The sequence below is a fragment of the Apteryx mantelli genome, chromosome 30, assembly GCF_036417845.1.
Source record: "Apteryx mantelli isolate bAptMan1 chromosome 30, bAptMan1.hap1, whole genome shotgun sequence".
Taxonomy (NCBI): Eukaryota; Metazoa; Chordata; class Aves; order Apterygiformes; family Apterygidae; genus Apteryx; species Apteryx mantelli.
Window position 1 is genome coordinate 3,078,111 of NC_090007.1, and position 18,648 is coordinate 3,096,758.

Genomic DNA, 18,648 nt, shown 5'->3' on the forward strand with positions numbered 1-18,648 from the left:
GCGACCCGGCAAGCAAATAAACGCCCGGCTGGCGGGATAACGCTGCGGTTTGAGCCGAACTGGAGATCCTGGCGTGGGAGAAAGGGGATTACCTCCCGATCCGGGAACACGTGAAACTGGCACCGGCGGAAATGTCACAGGGCCTGAGCACCGAAATGCAAAGGCAAATACGCGTTCGAGCCCCAGGCTGACGTTTCAGGCTGCGGCTAGAGCAGAAACTTCCAAAACTTTGCCTGCAAAGCCATTTCCAAGCAGAAAGCCAAATCCTCCCCCCAAAAAGAAAGTGGATGAGTTTCACCCGTCTTCTATTTTGTTGTTGTTGTTGTTGTCGCTATTTTCATTTCAAAACCCATTTTTGCCAAAGGCAACATGTTTTTACAAAATGCTTCACTCTCCCCCCCCCCCCCAGAAAAAAATAAAAAAGAACTATTTCTGGGTAGAAAAATCTTCTGTCAGAAATTTCCTGGCCACCTCTCCATTTTATGCCAACGGTTCGCACACTTTGCAGGGCTATAAATGACGGTACAGTAGCAAATCTGGCCAGCGAGATTTTCGACTGCGGTATACCAGTCACCTACCCACAGGATTTAAACCCCCCACTTATTTTACACTTTCCTTCACAACTATCTCTCAGCCATAAAATATACATGGATGCATCGATTGCTCTGGTGATCAAATACCTCTCCCTCCAAAAATACAGCTTATCCAGATATGTAAGCATCCTAATTAAAAATATGTTGAGAGCTGAATTGCAAATGAATCAATTCCTTCTCAAAAAAAAAACCCAAAACAACAAAAAAAAAACCTCCAGTTGAGCAAGACCAGAATGGGATGGTTAATAATTGATATTTACATTTCTCCCATGTCTGATCAAAGGATTTGATTGCATGACAAATGAGGAAATCACTGTAAACTATTATACATCCATTAAGGACACAGATGCAGCAGATAGCATACGAGAGCAAGGGTGATATGATATTTGCCAGAGGACACGGAGCGGGAAAGCCGGAAAGGGCCGGGGCGGAGGAGGCCGGCACGACGGCAAAGGCGGCTTTTCTAGGCGTGGAACAAGCCCGGCGATCGATCCCGGCTTTGCCGGAGGTGCCGCGGGTCAGGTTGGGACGGGACGGGACGGGGCTCTTCTCTGTGCATGGAGGGGACAAGAGGGGAGGCCAGGTCCTGCAGCAGCACCCTCGCAGCCTGTATGGCCCCCATGGACCCCCGTGGGCCCGTATGGACCTCTGCGGGCCCCTATAGGCTTCTATGGACCTCTGTGGGTCCCTATGGGCCCCACGAGCTCTTCTGGGCTTCTGTGCACCACTGTGGGATCCCTATAGGCTCCTATGGGCCCCTAAGAGCTCCTATGTGCTCCTATCCTGTATGGGCCCCATGAGCTCCTTCAGGCTCCTATGGACCCCTATGGGTCCCTGTGGGCCCCTGTGAGCTCCTTTGCGCGCCTATGGACCCCTATGAGCTCCCTTGGGCTCCTGTAAACTCATATGGATCCCTACGAGCTCCCTTGGGCTCCTATGAACCCATATGGACCCCTGTGAGCTCCTATGGACCCCTATGAGCTCCCTTGGGCTCCTATGAACCCATATGGACCCCTATGAGCTCCTATGGACCCCTATGAGCTCCTTTGGGCTCCTGTAAACTCCTATGGACCCCTATGGGTCCCTGTGGGCCCCTACAAGCTCCTCTGGGCTCCTATGGAGCCCTGTGAATCCATATGGGCTCCTATGGGTGCCCACGGGCCCCTGTGGGTCCCTTTGGACTCCGTATGTGTCATCCATCGCCCAGCAACCATGACAACCCGCTGTCCAGAGAAATCCAGAATTACGGATTTGAGTGAGGGGATGCGAAGGAGAAGGAAAGGAAAAATGATCCTTCCAGTGGTATAACTACCCCTTTCAGCAGCCTAAATTTACTAAAAAATTCCAGAGCTCCAGAGTAATTTTTAACCAAAACAGCCCCAAAACTATTCAGCTGAAAGCCTCAAAATGAGACATTTTGGTTATGTCAAACCTGGGTTTAATCTTCTTTTTCCGAATTGGGCGATTCATTGGAAATGACCCTTTCTTGCAAACAATTTTGTTGTTGACAAATCAGCCCCTTCCAACAGAAAAAAAGAGAAAAATCCAACAAAAACCCAGGGAGCGATGAACTGAACGCCAGCACCGACACGCGATCGCCTTCTCCTCTTGCGCCCAGGACCCCGGAGCAGGTTTAATACCCACAATTTGTTCCCGAGGCTGCAGCGGCGGCAGCCTCTCGACCGAATGAGCGTGGGCCGGATCCTGGGGCCGCCCCGGCAATTCCCAGCCGGCTCCGGAGCTAAACAACAGCATTTTGCTGCCGGATTTGCACAGAACAGTTAAAGCTGCTCTTCAGGCTGACATTTGGCGAGCATTACGGAGGCGGGCGGCGGGATCAGGGAAGCTCACGGAGCAGCAGATGCGGTGCAGCAGCATCTCGGGGTGCCAAATCGCTGCGCCACCGGCGTGGATGAGAACAGGGAACAGCAACGGTGGTGGGGACAAACACTTCTGCAGACCCTGCAAATAGCAAATATATAGAACACTGACAACATATTGAAATACATAAGAATATTGAATGCGAGCAATATACCAAATATCTGTAACGCATTGATAAGGGGAAATACATTGAATACGAGAAATACGTTGAATATAAGAAATACATTGAATATCAGTAATACATTGAAAATGGGAAATACGTTGAATATATAAACGACATTGCGCGTGGCAAATACATTGAATAGGAGAAATGCATTGACTATCGGTAATACATTGAATGGGGGAAATATGTCAAATCTTGGTAATGCATTGAATATGGCAAATATATTGAATGTGAGAAATGAGTATTGGTAATATACAGAACAGGGGAAATGAATATGCAAAATACATTGAATAGGAAAGATACCTTGAATAAGAGAAATATATTGAATATTGATAACATTGAATAGGGGAAATGGCTCTTGGTAATGCATTGAATATGGCAAATACATTGAATGTGAGAAATGCACTGAACATTGGTAGTGTAGTGAATAGGGGAAATGAATAGGAGAAATATATTGAATAATATAAACATATTGAATAATATAAATATATTGAATATCAATAACATTGAATATGGGAAATGCACCAAATATGGGCAAATACACTGCATTTTGGAAATATGCTGAATATGAGAAATACATTCAAAATGGGGAATATATTGAATACCAGTAAAACATCGACTGTGGGGGAGACACGGTAGAGGATCAAGGCACCCCGGACGGCGATAGCCGCCACACACCCGCGCGGCTTCGCGCCCCCGCGGCCACGTGCGCGGCGCGCGCGGCCCCTTTAAGCCCCGAGGACCCGCCCCCCGGGCCGCGCGGCGGCGGCGCGCGCCCCCATTGGTGGCGCGCCGCCCCGCCCCGCTCGCCTAGCCTCCGCCCCCGCGGTGACGTCGGCCGCCCCCCGCGCCCGCGGCGGGGCCCGCCCCGCGGTGACGTCAGGCGGCGGCGGCTCGGGGAATGACATCACCTGTGCGAGTGGCCGGCGGCGGGCGGGAGCTCGCGCCGCAGTGTCCCCGCGCCGCGGCCCCAGCGCAGCCGCCGGGCGGAGGCGGAGGAGGAGGCGGAGGAGGAGGAGGAGGGCGGCCGCGGCCCTTCCGCGCCCCTCCGCCGGCCGGCATGGGAGCGGGCGGCCGCGCCGCCAGGTACGGCGGGGGCGCGCTATAGCGGGGGGCGCAGGTGGGGGGGGGCGGCGCGCGGCGCAGCGGGGGCCGCGCGGGCGGGCTGCCCCGGAGGCCGCGGTGAAGCGGGGGCAGCGCGGGTGGGTTGCATGGGCGGGGGGGGGCGGGGGTGGGCGCGTTGTAGCGGGGGCAGCGCGGGCGGGTTGCATTGGGGGGGGGGGGGTCGCGCTGCAGCGCGGAGCGGGCGGCGCTGAGCAGCCGCGTTATACCGGGGCGGGAGGGAGGGACGCGGGCGGGCTGCCTCGGGCGCTCCGCGCTGTAGCGGGGGGCGCGTTGTAGCGGCGCTGCATGGCAGAGGAGGTGCAGGCGGGTTACGCTGGGGGTGGGGGGGGGCGCGAGGGAGGCGCGTTATAGCGGGGGGCGCAACGGAGGGGCGTGGGCAGGGCGCGCTGGGGTCACGCTGTGTGTGTGTGGGGCGGGGGGAGGGCGTGCGAGCGGGTCGCACTGGGAGGGGGCGCGTTGTAGCGGGGGGGGGCGCCTGGGAGGGGCGGGGGCAGTTGCACGGGGGAGGCGCGTTGCAGCGGTGGCGAGCGGGGTCGTTATAACAGGGGAGCGCGGTGCGGGGTGGGGTGGGGGGGGCCGCGTTATAGCGGGGGAGGGGTGGTGCAATGAGGGGGTGCGCCGGAGCCCCCGGCCCCGGGGTGCGCCCGGCCCGTCCAGCCCCGCTCCATGGTCCCGGGGGCCGGCTGGGCTCTGCACCGCGCCCAGCCTGCCGTGCCGGTGCCGGCATCCGGGATGTGCGCTGTGCTCCGGTGCTGGTACCCGGGATGTGTGCTGTGCTCCATCCCTGCTCCGGTGCTGGTACCCGGGATGTGTGCTGTGCTCCATCCCTGCTCCGGTACCCGGCATGCAGTCTGTGCTCCGGTATTGGTACCCGGGATGTGCTTTGTGCTCCATCCCTGCTCTGGTACTGGCACCTGGGATGCACTCTGTGCTCCGGCATTGGTACCAGGATGTGCTGTGTCCCATGTCGTGGTGCCGGCACCTGGGATGCAATCTATGCTGTGTCCCGTGCTTAGATACCGGCACCTGGGATGTGCCCTGTGCTCCATCCCACGCCCCGGCACCTGGGGTGCTGCCCGTCTCCCCTTCCCGGGAAACCACCCCCTTTCCGGCAGGTGAAGCCCATTTCCCATGCTGCGAAACGCCCCCGCGGCCCCTCGCTGGGCAGCTCCGGCTCCGCGGGGCGAGGGGGTGCTGGGCGCGGGGACGTGGACCCCATCCGTGGGAGCGGGATGTGGCATTTCCCGCAGGCTGCGGGTTGGGGCGTTTCGGCTGCCTCGCTCCTCCCCGGTGCTCCGGGGGGACCCCCGCCTTGGGGGGGGGAAGTCTCGCTTTGCCCCCCGGCGCGGGCGCGTAGGAGCCGTGGTGCCGCTCGGCCGAGCTCTCCGGGGCCCCCCGACCCCGGTACCGCTCCGTCCCCACGGGTCTCCGGTTGCGGCGCAGCTGGGGCTCGGAGGCGCCGCGATCCGGGGCGGAAGCGGCGCCGCCGGCAGGTGCATCCCGGTGGGACTCGGCTCGGCTCGCCTTGGGGCCGCTTCCTGGGGAGCGGAGGCTCTCCCCGTGCCTGCTCCCGTGGGAACGCCGGGTGCTATTCGTGGAGTATTCCGGCACCCGGGAGAGTGACACGGAGCCCGGGCTGGCCCTGCCGCTGCCTGCGCCCAGCCGGGTTGGGATGAGCCGCCGGACCTTCCCTCGGGGCGATGCCAGGGCCCCCCCGGAGTGGTTTTGCCTCCCTCCCTGGATGCTCCCTTATTCCCACCTGGGTAAAACACCCCCAACCTGGCGCCTTGGACCTTTTCCAGCCACCTCGGGCTGGCTGCTGCGGGGTGCCGGGAGCTCCCCGGGGTGCCGGGAGGAGGGGAAAACGCCAGGGCCGGGAAAGCTGCGGCGTGCCGGCGGAGGTGCCCTCCCGAGGAGCTCCCTCGAGGTGCCCTCGGTGCAGGAAGGAGGGTGAGAAGTGTGGGGGGGGGCTGCTACTTTTTCCTCTTTTAATCCCTCGTGGGCGACGAGCTGGCCGGGATGGGGCCGTCTCTGCTCTTTGGACGCTTGCCCTGTGCCGGGTTCCTGGGAGAAGGCTTTGAGGGAACGCGGAGGGAGACGGGAAGGAAAAAGCGTTTGTGGTTTGGCGTCGTTCTGGCCCTTCCTCCGAGCGCGAGGTGGAGCGTGCTTCCCCGCGAGCGCCCAGCTGTGGGCGAGCGGGTGCACAGCTGGAGCACCTGCCGCGTTCCTCCTTCCCTCCTAGCGCCAAAACTTCTGCTGACTCCCGCGGAGCGTGTGCTTGGGGAGCGTTTGCCGGTTGTGCTTCCTGCTGCGAAGTTCCTCCTTGGGACCGAGTTCTGCTCAAGGAAATATGTTTGTCCCCAGCAGCAAAATCATAAGTTTTTTCTTTTTTTGGGGAATAAAGCATGCCTTGCGGGTCATGTGAGCGGAGCTGCACGCGCGTGGCTGCCTCGGGGCTGCGGGAGCAGGAGGTCCCTCGCCGGGCTCTGCGGCCGTGGGACATTCTTTGGTTTCCTCAGGGGACAAGTCTTTGTTCCGTCTCGTAGAGGGCTTGGAGAGCTGTCGATGGAGAAGGCGGATGGTGCCCGTGAGCACCTTGGTCCTGAGCGCTGCTTAACCTTAAACGGGTGGGACACGCGCGCCGAGCCTGCCCTTCGCCGAGGCGCTCGGGCCGGTGGAGACCCAGCCGAGACACGGGCCCTTGTGCAACGGCCGGGTGGAAAAGTACCGTTCCTCCTGCTTGCTTGATTATTGGAAGCTGTTAATTGTTCCCTGCCAGATTGACTTATAAATTAACGAGTTTGCTGGCGCTCTCCTCCTCCTTCCTGTGCGTGGTAAGGGCCCATATTTCAAATGGGAAGAGTCATAAATACTTTGAGTAATGCAAGAGAAGCTTCCAGTTGAATCGGTGCCACCTAGTAATGCGGAGGGATGCCTGCTCGCGCGCCGGGGAGGGGGGGACACGACAAGTAGGTGTTGGGGGCGAAGGGAGAAGCACCCTGCACGGCAGAGCAATTGGTGCGCTTGGGCGCGGGCTGTGAGGGCGATGGGACTCCGTCCTGAAGGCCGGAGGTGCGGAGATCCTCCCTTTGGAGGTCTGCCTCGCTGCCGGGACGTGCGCAGATCCTCCGGCTCTCTGCGGTGGTCCCCAAGGTGGAGCTGGTGCTCTCCAGCCTCCAGCGCGGCGGTTTGTAAGCCCGAGCTGAATAAACGGCGCGTTGTCCTGGGGCCTCGTCCCTCTTGCCCCAAGGGGAGAGGGTTTGCTGTGACGAAGGGAGGAAGGTTCTGCCTTTTGCCTCGAAGTCGGAGTAACGCGTACGTGATGCTGCTCCTAAGGAGAAGAGGAGAAGGTGCTTTCGTTCTTTTCCCACGAGATGTGGATTCTTTTATGAGAAAGACCCTTATTTCTGTTGCTGTTACCCGGGGAGAGAGGTGGGAGCGAGGGTGAGGAGGTGTCTGATGCCCAGCTAGGTGGGACGGTGCAGCAGATGACCAGGGAGACCGAGGCTTGGCGGGGGGAGCGGGTCGAAGGCGCTCGTGCATCTCCGTAGCGCTGGAGGAAGTTCTGCCCAGCCCCTTCCCGGGCTCGCTCGAAGGCGTTGGGCCGCGCTTACGGATCTCAAAGCCGCGCCGGGCTGGACGGTCCCCAAATCCGCTTCTAGGGCTGGCTGCGGGGCGGGGAAGCTCTGCGGTGCCTGGCGCTAGCTGTGCACCTGGTGGTTCAATAGGCTGAAACGCTACGTCGTGCTTAACAGAGCGGAAGTGCCATCCAGCTCTTTGGCTTGTTACGGAGTAAGTCGGAGTAGTAGATGCACGGTGAACTGTTTATCCACTCTTCCACGTGGCGTATGAAGCTGCGGGGGCGGCGAGCCGCTCTGATGGATGTGAAATGCTCCGTGTGGCCTGCCGCTGCGTCTGGATTTTATCCGAACCCTCCCTGTTCCCAGCTAAAGTAGTTTTTTTTTTTTTTCTTTTGCATTGCAGAGATTGCAAAATTGCAAGTGTAGGATACCAAGGTAAAGCGAAGGCAGATCTAACCCGGGTCGGTGTGGGCAGCGCGAGCTGGTGGTAAGGAGAGAGGTTATTCAGCTGCATTTTTTTTAGGTGCTGTTAAGTAGTTTAATCCACAGTTTCTGAACTTGGAGCTTTAAATTCTACTTATGCAAGTTGATAAGAACACGCATATTATTCATGACCCTATTCCAAAAAAGGAAAAATCTCCAAATGACTTAAGTTAAATAACATTGCCTGGACAGAGTGAAAAACATGCCTACCTCTCCTTCAAATAATAATCCCTTCCCTCTGCCCAGCTGCCTCCGTCTGAGGGTGTCTTTGCTTTCTGCCACTAACGCAGAGATCCATAAAAGTGGAATCGGAGCTGTCGGGAATCCCGGGTTTTGGCCCTGGCTTTGGGCAAGTCGCCCGGGGTTTGGCGACTTCCCTGGCTTTGGGCAAGTCGCTTCCTTTTGCCTCTGCTCACCTCTGGCTTCCCCTCTCCGAACGACTCGCGCTGTAGGACTTTTTTATGATGTTTGCAAGTGGTTAAGGTAACCAGGCCCTGGGAGTGGGGGAAGCTTCTGGCTACAGCAATGTTACTTGTAAAAATTGTCGATTTGAACTTGTGAGCCCTGAAGTAGTAAAGCTGAAGCCGGCTTCCCTTCTACGCGGTTTATTGCACAATAAGCCGAAACTCCTCGTGCTCCGTCCCTTAGACTCCGTCTGCTCGCGCCCTCGCTTGTGAGCGTTTGCTTTATAACTTGACTGATTCTTTTTTTTATTATTATTTTTATTTTTTTGGACATCGCAGTCTCACAAACTGGAAATTGTCTTTGTTTTTATTTTTTCCAACCCTTCAACTCTTAAACCCTCCGGACTTCTGGGTCGGTTCCAGTGTAATGGTTTTGGACTGGTGGAGCTCGCCCTGTCCCGGTGCAGCCCTAGCATCCCCCAAAGTAATCTCTGCTGCCCTCTTGACATGGATAAGGAGCTGGATGGGATGCATTGTGGATAAGGAGCTGGTTGGGATTTCCCCTTGGATCCGGGAAGCTTTAGCTCGGAAGCTCCGAGCTGCCGCCGGCGGAGCAGTGCGGTTTGGCGTCACCGCGGCTCGGGCCGAGCAGTTTGGGTGTCGTCGTGCGGAGGGGATCCCAAATATCGCCCGTGTCGGGGCTCCGGCTCCCCGCAGCATTTGCACAGTTACCAGCTGATCTGGATGAGGGACCAGACCCTGGGTTGTGCAAACAGGTTTAAAAACCCATCGAGTTCAGCTGGGCCAGGCAACTAAACTGGTTTAACGTTTGCAGAAACGGGCTCAGGTCGTGCAGGGGGGTTTGGTCCAGGGGGGTTTGGTCAAGGAGGCCGGTGGCAGTCAGTGCCCGGCTCCCGGAGGCTCCGCTCCAGCAGCGGGGTCGTGGCTGGCTCTGCGGAGTGGCAGCTGAATCGCTTGTTCACGGCCTCGTTTTTTAGGTTATTGCTCTATATTGGGCTGGTTTATGTCAAAGCGGACGGTGGTGGTTTGGCCACGGCCTTGCCAAGGGGTGAGAGATCTCCAGCCACCCCGGGATGTCTCAGCGGAGCGGGAAGGCAGGAGCCCCGTGGAGGCTGTGTGACTTTCTGGTGGGATAAATGTTGGGATAAATGGCAGCGTGTGGCTCTGGGCGATTCGGAAAGGCCCTGGCGTGGTGTCACGCGGCTTTTTTCCCCCTTTTCCCTTCTGTTTGCGGGCGGTAAGCGCGTGATGAGATGTGTGGTCGCAGCGGCGAGCCGCGTGCGCTGGGTGCAGAGGCCCCGGCTGGAGGTGAAGCCGGCGGCTCCTGCTCCTGCTGCCGAGCCGACACGGCAGGAGGGGATCGTGCCGGGGCACGCGGGGCTTCCCCGAGCAGGACGAACCCGCCTCGAGAAAATTGGTCTGAAACGCGGTGCTTTGCCTCTTTATGGTGCTCGAGTTGGCTCTTGATATTGCTCCCTTTGCACCGTTGCTTAATTGCTTTCTTCTTTGCAGCATCCCTTTAGCAAAATGGGGTTGCTAATAATTCCATGGATCTGAGCCCGAAAGGGTCTTTCCTGGCAAATCCCGATTTATCGGTCCCTGTAGCTCGTGCTTCCCTCCATCTTGCATTTGTGAAGACGGCAGAAATGGGTCGGCTACCTGCTTGCCGTGCCGCGTGCGCGCGTGCAAAATCCGCGGGAATTAGGGGGGTTCGAGGTAACTGCAGCTCTGATGTCAAAGGCGTTTGCTCCAGTTCCCGCGAAATCTAAACGGATGCTTCTCCCGGCTTGCACCGACAGAGGTTTTTCCTCCTGCTGCTCCTCTCCTTCGTTTCCCCCGAGCCGCCCGCTTCACCCTCGTTCGCTGGCTCGGCTCCTTCCCTCCGTCCGCTGCTGAAGGCGGAGGCGGGAGGAAGCCGAAGAGCTCCAAGTGCTCGTCCCCCGGGCTTCCCCGGCCGTGCTCGCGCCGGGGACCGGCAGGCGTTCCCGCTGCGCCGGCGCGGGGTGGCCGGCGACGTGCTCTGCGCTGGAAACCTCCCCGCCGGCTCCTTCCCTCCGAGTCGCCATCTTATTTTCCTTAAACGTTTATGTATAACCGTACGCTAACCTATAAAAATTAGTTTAGGATGGCTGCCAAGAAAATCTCTGCAGAGCCTTGTGGGTAGCTCCCTGCGAATTACCATAACAGCCGTAGCGCTGAGGCCGCTCGTGGCAGCGGCGAGGATGCCAGTCATCACGCTCGGTATTTAAAATTCAGATGAATGTGCGATGCCTTCGCGCTGGGCTGCGGCCGCTCCGAGCGGCTCCGGCTCCCGGGCCCCGCCGCACCCTCTCTCGCCTTTCCTTTTTCTAATGCCTTCCCGCGTTTTTTCGGGGTTTGGGCTGATTGTGCAAATGCAACAGGTAGCAAAATGCGGAGTAGCCGAGCTCGGAGGGAGAGCGGTTCCTGATAGCTTCCTCCCCGGGGAGGCTCAGCTCCTGCTTCCAGCCGGCCGGCAGCAATATTTCACTTAAGGGAAAAGCGGCTCCGTAACCCTTGCCCTCCTCATCCGGCGGCACGCATGGGCCCATGAGCGGCATCCTGCTCCCGAGGGCGCCGCGTTTCTGGATGCGCTGAAGCCGGGGCCCAGCCTCGTTTGAGCGAGTGAAACGCGTGTTGCCTTAATGCGCGGCAGAGCCTTTACCCATCTGTGCAATGGGCGCACTCGCTCCTGCGCCGGCCAAGGCTCTCTGCGGCCGTCTTGCAAGCGCCCCGGTTGGCTGCGTGTGTTTGGAAATGCAAAATGTGTGTCCAAAGGCCAGTGAAGGAGGGTAAAGCGGGTTCGAACGAGCTTGCATGCTACCGCTGCCTTCCTCCGGAGCAGAAAGCCGAGGTCTGGGTTCATCCACAGGTCCCCAGAGCCAAGCCGCAGCACCGCTCCGCGCGGTGCCGTCCTGCTGCTCCAAGTGATGGATCATTTCATTTAAACCTTCCTGAAATATAATATTAATCGCAGTGTCGGCATCTCACCTTCATTATAACTTCCCGATAAACATCTCTAATCGGCGTGCCATCTCGCCGCCCGGGGATGATGAATCCGGCTTCGGAGCTGGGAGCGGGTGATGGGTCCCTGCTCTGCCACCCCCCTGCGCGCAGGGAATTGCTCGCCGGGCTGATAAATAAAGCAATAAGCAAATCTGTTTTTTTTTTCCCCCGGGGCTGTCGGTGATATTTATAGGTGGCTGTTTCTGTTCGGGGCTTTGAGGTGGTGGCAGGTAGGATGCACCCCGGTGTCCCTGCTGCACGCGTCCAGGAGCTGGCGGTGTTTCCTTCCCGGGAAACTCCGACTGAGCACGGATGGGGTTGAGCCCAACCATGTGTCCGTCTCCCCTCTTCTGCCCTGAACGGGATAAATCTCCCGCCAGCGAGTGTCCCGGCCGCCGGCTGGGAGACGGCGTGAACCTCCGCCGCGTTTGGCCCAGCCGCGAGCTGAGTTTTCCTCCGTTCTGAGCTTTCCTGTCATCTCTGTTCCCCTCCGGCTTCCAGGACTTGCAGTGTGTTTCTGTCCTGCTGCAAAACTTGTCGGGAGGAGGAAAGTCTCCCAGAACAGGGAAAGTCTCCCGGAATGGGGAACGGTGAGGAATCCCGGGCAGCGCTCGGCCGCCGGCCCGCTCGCGCAGCCCCGCCGCCGATTCCCGTTGCAAATCTTGCCTCCAGCTTAAAACCTCCGCTCAGACCCGTGCGGAGGGTGGCTGGGCAACGGAAGAGCTTCCCTGCTGCCTCCTCGCTCTGTGTGCCTGGCGGCCAGGAGCCTGGGACGAGGGGAAGGGTCTGTTGCACGATGCCGGGCGAGAAGATTTCTCTCTTCCAGGAGCCCAAAGCAAAACTTGGCAACTGCAAAAGCAGGAACGCCAGCGCCGCGGAGGGCATCATCTGGGAAAGGCTGGAGCAGGGGCCGGGGAGCCGCTCCCGTGCCTCCTTCCGAGGAAGCGGCAAGTGATTCCTGGCTCCTCCGGCAGGGAGGAGGAGGAGGAAGAAGCTTCGTCTGCCGGCCGAGCCCTATCGCCTTTCAGCGCCTGAATAATTTGAGCAGCTCGGCGCGGCGAGGCCGGCCTGGCGCTGCAGGATGCGGGCGGCCGGGGAGCGGAGCCGGACTTTCCCGTGCTGGCGGCGGGTGCCCTTGATGCATCCCGAAGGCTGCAGCACCCATCGGGGTGGCACGGGGAAGATGGGCTGGCCTAAAAATAGTAGCGAGGCTCCTTTAAAACGAAGGGATCGCCGGAATAGCCTGCACCGAGTTGGCCGGTCGTTTTGGGGACAGGTGACGAGTGAGTTGCAGCGCCGCGCGGGCGCCGGGGAGGCCCCTCTCCTGAGCCCTCGTGCAAGAAGCGGCCGGTTCAGCCTGCGGGAGCCGCGTAGGTTTCTATCCCGCTCCTAAAAGAAGGAAAAAACCGGAGCCAGGCTGTAATTCGGCCGTGTTTCTAGTAACCGGATCTCCCAGCCCGGTGCTTTGTTCTTGGCTCACCCTTGGCTTTTTCCGATGCCTTGGAGCATCCCTCCACGGCGCCTCCGTTTTGCATCCTCCGTCCTGCCCCACGGGTGCACGGCGGCTCCCCCGAGCCCCAGCACGTCCCGCTGACTCGCCGGTGGGTTTTCCCAGGCGCCTCTGTGCCGCCAGGCTCCGCGAATGCTCCGCAGGGCTCCTTAATCTGCAGAGCAAAATTAAGGTGATGCTTTTAACTTGGACCTCTCCCCCCCCCCTCCTTTTTGCAAGTTGCTTTATTTTCAAACCACTTTTTTTCTTGCTAGTCTCTTTAACAAATTGCATCCCAAAATCTTGCGTATTTAAATAATCGCTGGGCTCAGGGGGTTTTGAGTTGCAAGGAGGCCGTTCCGCTCTCGGCGAAGGCAGCGCCGGACGCGGTAGCGCGGAGCAGAGCTGCGGCTTCGCACGGCCGCTCTCGCCGCCTCCCGTGGCTGCCGGCAGGAGCAGAAGCGCCCGTCGCTGAGCCGGGGAGTCGGGCGCCTCCGGGCGCTTTGCAGCCGGCTGCTGCCGCGGACACACGCTCGGCTGCCGTTAAAGTCTCCCGGAGCGGATTTGAGGAGAATTGGGTAAGAGGCGAGAGACCCCGTGTCGCCGGCAGCTGACCCCAGCGGCGCGCGGCGGGGACGGAGGCGAGCGGGCGGCGAGCAGACGGCGGTGCCGGCGCGTGGGGGAAGCTGCCGCCGTGGAGGCGGCGGCAGGAACGCCGGGAACAGCCTGTCCGGGAAGCAGGAGCCAGCGGCGGCGGGTGGGGAGGATGCACCGCTCCGCACAGTGCCAATGGCCCCCTCCCCTGCTGCGCCCGGCTCTCCCGTGGCCTTCCCGGCTGCCGCCGCTGCTGGATCCGCTTCCTCCTGGGAAGCCATGGGAAAACGTTGGCAGGGCCCTGGAGCCGGGGGAGCAGGGCCTCCCCGCGCTCGTGGACGGAGCGCTTCCACCCGGGAAAGTCGGATGCCCGCAGCGTGCCTTCGGCAAGCTCGGGAGAGCCTGGCCCCAAACGGCCTCCGGGAAGGCGTCGGTAGCCGGAGGCGCCGGGGCCCCGTGTCCCGCGCCTCCTCGCCGCCGGTGCTCCCCGCCTTTGGGAGCGGGGTTTAAACGCGGAGCGGTTTCACGGAGGAGAAAGCCGCGGTGAACGAAACGCTTCGCTTTTGCATCTGGCAGATCGGGCGCGTTAACCCGCGGCTCGGCGGCGCCCTCGGGAACGACGGGTCTCCGCGCGGAGCGGCGGCGGGGTGGCAGCCCGGCACCCGGCTGGCGGCGGACGCCGCTTCTCGCCCGTGAGCTGGGACGGGATGGTTTGAGTCGCCTCCGTCGCTCGGGTGCGGCGAAACCCGCTTTACGCAGCGCGTCGCGCCCTTCGTAGCGCCCGTGTGCGGCAGCTCCGGGTGGGAGATGCTCCGTGCCGCCCGCTCCCACCTCCCGTCCCCGCGGCGGCGGCGAGGGGGAGGAAGCGTGCGGTCGGGGCAGGCGGATTCCTCCGTGTCCGGGCTCTGGCGGAGGCTCCGTTTAGGCTTAATGCAGTTTTACCCCGTTCTGGGGGGTGGCACGAAGAGTCCCCGCGTCCCGAGAGGATGGCGGAGTGGCTTCTTTTTGTTCCTTTTCCTTCCCTCCTTTTTCCCTTTTTCTAAATTGAAAATGAGAAAAGCCTCGGGGGCGAGCGCGCACCAGAAGCGATGTCTCCGCCGGAGCCAGCTCCCTGCGCTGCCCCGGTTTCCCGCGGTCCCGGTAAGGGAGGCGCTGGGCTGACGGGCGCGTGGCCGCGGCGCGGGAGAGGACGGGGGACCCGCCGCGGGCTCCCGCTTACGTCTCTCGGCAGGGAGAAGCCTTTATACTCTCTGGGAGCAAACTCCGGGGTGCTGGAGCCGGCCGCTCTCCGCTCTTTCCCTTCCTGCCTTCTCCGAGCGGCTGCGCTGCTGCTGCAGCTCCCGTCGTCCGCGCTGCCGTACGGCTGCGTTTCCATGGCTCGCCGTTCCCCGGCAGCGAGGGTTGTCATAAATCCTCAGTAGATCCGTTTCTGGCCACGTGGGTCTCACGGTAGCTCGTCGCTTTGGGATCCGGCGGGTTTCGGAGCCGGAAGCAGGCGCCGCGGGGTGGGATGCCTGCGGGCTCGGGAAGACCTTCCGCTGCTGCTCCGGTGGCAAACGCCCTATGAGCACGGAGACGGCACTCGGCGCCGGCGGGATGAGCGTAGCGAAGCCTCCGCGCGTCGCTTCTGCTGGGGTTGGGCCACGCGAGGAGCTCCGGACCCCGGGGACATCCGCAGGAGCCACTGTGGGCTCCTAACATCTCCTGCAAGCTCCCAGTTACCTGCACGGGGCCATTCAGCGCGGAAGTGGTGCCGGCGTGGTGGAAAAACCCCTTTTCCAGCTTTTCCACCTTTGACGTGCAAGCGGGAGCCTTGGAGCTGGCTTTGCCCGGCGTGGAGAAAGAGGCCGAATCCTTCTTCTCGCCTGCGAGATGCCCAGAAGCCGGCGCGGCGAATGCGCGTGAGCCGTGTCCCGCTGGTTCCGTCGCTGGGATTTGGGGACTTGATGCATCCTGCTGTTTAAAAATAAATAGCTGGTTATTCTGGGCCGGGGAGGCAAACGAATCAGCAGGCCGGCGCTTGCTTCACTCATCCTGCGTGCTGCACGAGGGACAAATTAATAAAGCCCCTGCCCTGCCTGGAAGCTGTTCGTTAAAGCCAGCGATAACGATGGGCAAAACCGGGTTCCCGTTCCCGATGGGCCCATTCCCACGCTGCCGCGCCGAGGCGCCGCTGTTCCCGCGAACGCCGCGCAGGGGAAGGAGCCGCGGATCCGCGGGCCGGGCCGCCCGGCTCTGAGCCTCTCCGATGGCGCCGTCAAGGAGAGACGCGCCAGGATCTCCGAGAGGAAGAGGGCGCCTCTCCGGGGCCCCAGCGGGAACGCCGCTCGGGGTTTTGGGATGCGGAGGAAACCTGGATAACGCCGCTCGCTCGCCGGTGCGTTTGGGTTTTCCGAGGCTTTGGGGGCTTTGCGGGAGCGATGGCCGGTGTCCACCCGGCGCAACCGCCGCGGGCGGAGGTTGGAGGAAGGATGCTCGGGAGCCAGATCCGTTCCCTGCAGAGCGCGGGAGCATCGGTTTTCCAGGTCGTTCTTGATGTCCCTCATCCGTGAAGAGGGCGCATGCGGGGGGCGAAGAGCAGGGCGGGGGGCAGCTGGCCGGCGGCGAGACGCGGGGCGAAAGCGGGGCGAGTCGGTGGCCGCGCTGCAGCCCCCGTCCCTTAGCGGAGGGACGCGGCCGTAAGGGGTTTTACCCGCGGACGGAGGCGCGGCAGCGAAATCGGCCCTTCGGCCCGGCGCGCGGCACCGGGCGGCAGCGGCTCCAAGCAGGGCCAGGCCTTTGCTGGCATTAAATTAAATAAACATGCTTGATCGCTTAAACATTTGCTTTTCAAATTAGCAGCCGCTTTTTTAAATTAAAGCGTTTGGATCTGCTGCTGGGGGAACGCTTTAGCGAGTTGTTCCTCTTTTCCCACCCCGTTCCCGGCGCTGCTTTTCCAGAGCGGTGCCTGATTTGAAAACCAAATGCGGAACGTGGGCCGGCGTTCGGGCTTCGTCCTGTAAAAGTCGCATGCGAAGGATGCGGCCCCGGATCGGCGCATGGTCTGGTGCGCGCGAGCCGCTCCGTGTCCGGTGGTGGCATCGGGGCCGCGGGAAGGAGGGAGCGGAGGGAGGTGCTGCTCCTTACCTGGCTCCAAGCTCTTCCTAAAGCCGTTTTTTTTCTTGCTTTTTTTTTTTTTTTTTAAACGTATTCAAGGTTTACTAAATGGGATTAAATACTGTGAAACTTAAGGTAATTAAACGGGGAAGGAGGAGAGAAGAAAAACAACCTGTAAAGCATCCTCTCCAGGAAACTAATAGCCTCCATGCCTCCTTATCTTAATGATTTTCATAATTTAGCTGAACGCAGAGATAATGGATCTGATGAACCTTTGTGGAGCTAACTTTAGATTTAATGGGCTCCGTGCTGCGGAGCGGGCTGGGGGCCGCCGCAATCAATGCGCTTAAAGAGGGAGATAAGAGCGCCAGGAGCCGAAACCACCGGCCCGGCGGCTTTTTTCCGGCGACTGGGAAGCTGCTGCGCGTCCGTGCTGAGCGCTCCCTCCTTCCCTGACCCGGGAAGCCGGCGGCGGAGCTCCCGCGCTTCCCGCCATTCCCGCGTGGGGCCTCGGGAGCCGCAAAGCCGGGATCATCTGCCTTAAGCGGGTCGCGCCGAGGCGGGATCAGCGAAACCGCCTCGCCGATTCCCCGCGTTACCGAGCAGATCGAGGGACTTGGAGAGCAAATTCGATAAATACCGTTTCGATATGACGCGGTGGGAGCGGGGGGAAACGGGCCGTGCGGCCGGCGTGGAAGCGCCCGGCAGAGGATGGTTAGGGGGGACGCGCCGTGCTGGGGCGGCCGAGCGGGGTGAAATGCCGAATATCGCCACGGCAGCTCCCCGTCCGCATGTCTTTCCAGGTGCCTCGCGCTTCCCACGTGGGCAGGGTGCCGGCACGGCTGCGACCGTGGCATGCACCAAGCCTGTCCATTCTCTGCAGTAACCCGCGTGCAGACGGTGTCGCCTGCCTGGCCGCAAGCAGAGCGGTGCAGCCCTGGGGAGGGAAAAGGCAAAGCGGTTGCACTGCAAAACCCCCCCGGAGTCTCCTTTCCAGGCTGATCGCGGCGAGCGAGGAGGCAGCGGCTTGGCTGCCCCGCTCGTGCCCCTTCCCGAAGCGCTCCCGGGCGGACCCGGAGCGGAAGGTGTAGCGCTGGCAGCCGGCGGGCAGGGAAAGCGCCTGGCTTGTCTTTGTCCCCGGCAGGACCCCCTGCCTGCTGGAAAAACACTTGCTTTAGCAGAAATGCGTGACCTCTTGCTAACCCCCTTCCCTCTCCGCTCTCGTTCTGCAAGACGTTTAAAAAAAAAAAAAAATTAAAAAAAAAAAAGGCCCACGCTGGGGCCAGCCCAAGGAGGGCGAGAGCTGGGGACCGTGTCATTAAAATGCTAAAAATGAGTGTGCTGAAAACGGACACAATCGGGTATTTAAAGCGCCGAATGAAAAGAGCGTGTGTTAGCGGGCTGGCGGCGAGCTGGTCTCCCGGATCCCCTGGAAAATATGCGGCCGAGCCTCCGCCGCGGCCGCGCCGCTTCTGCGCTCGCGGAGCGCCGGGGGGAGGCTGGGAGCCGGCGGGTGTCCCCAGCGCGGTTCCCGCGTGCCGCCGGGCTCCGGAGCAGGTGCCGGGCAGCGTGCCGCGCTCGGCCCTGCCCCGGACCTGCCGCCGCTCCGCTCCGCTCCGGGGTGAATCACCGCGAAGTCGCTCCGGGGCCGTTGCATCATTTGTTTGCAGCTTCTTGGAGCCTGGGCAGCTCGCGCTGCTGGAGGTTAACCGATTCGGGTGCTTGCGGCTTGACTAAGAGAAATTAGGCTTTGCAAAGGTTTCTGAGGCCTCCCCTCTCCCCGTGCTGTTCCTTTCTTTTGCGGAAATCTGCTTTTTGAGCTACCCCCGAGCATGGCTTTGCTCCATCCCGGCTTGTCCCGGGCATAGGCTGTCACCAGGAGGTTTTTTGCAGGAGCAAAAACGGCGCGTTCCGTTATTTCCAGGCATCGCCCGTACACGGCTTTCCCGCGCGCGCGTGCAGCGGGATCGGCCTGGGTGCAAAACGCCCCTAAAACGTCTCCTAGGGCAAGTATTAACTGCCAGGCTGGGCTCAGCTCCAGCACGCGGGAATGGATGAATCAGGCGCTTAATGGGAAAATCAAACCTCTCCGAGCGTTAACAACAAGCCAGCTCCGCGCTGCCCTCCGCGCCCGCTCGCAGCGAGCCCCAGCGCCAGGGATTTTAAACCCAACTGGGATTTGGGGGTTGTTTTT

The 18,648-nt window shown here is 60.7% G+C and overlaps 1 protein-coding gene across 4 annotated transcripts in view; it reads left to right on the forward strand.

Moving 5' to 3' along the window:
* Positions 1 to 3,682: 3,682 nt before the first annotated feature.
* PTPRS (protein tyrosine phosphatase receptor type S) overlaps positions 3,683 to 18,648 on the forward strand; it is a 148,789-nt gene continuing 133,823 nt past the window's right edge. For all 4 annotated transcript variants that reach the window (XM_067312918.1, XM_067312919.1, XM_067312920.1 and 1 more), the window contains exon 1: positions 3,683 to 3,723. The gene's annotated coding sequence lies outside the window, so the exon portion shown is untranslated. The remainder of the gene's footprint in view (positions 3,724 to 18,648) is intronic.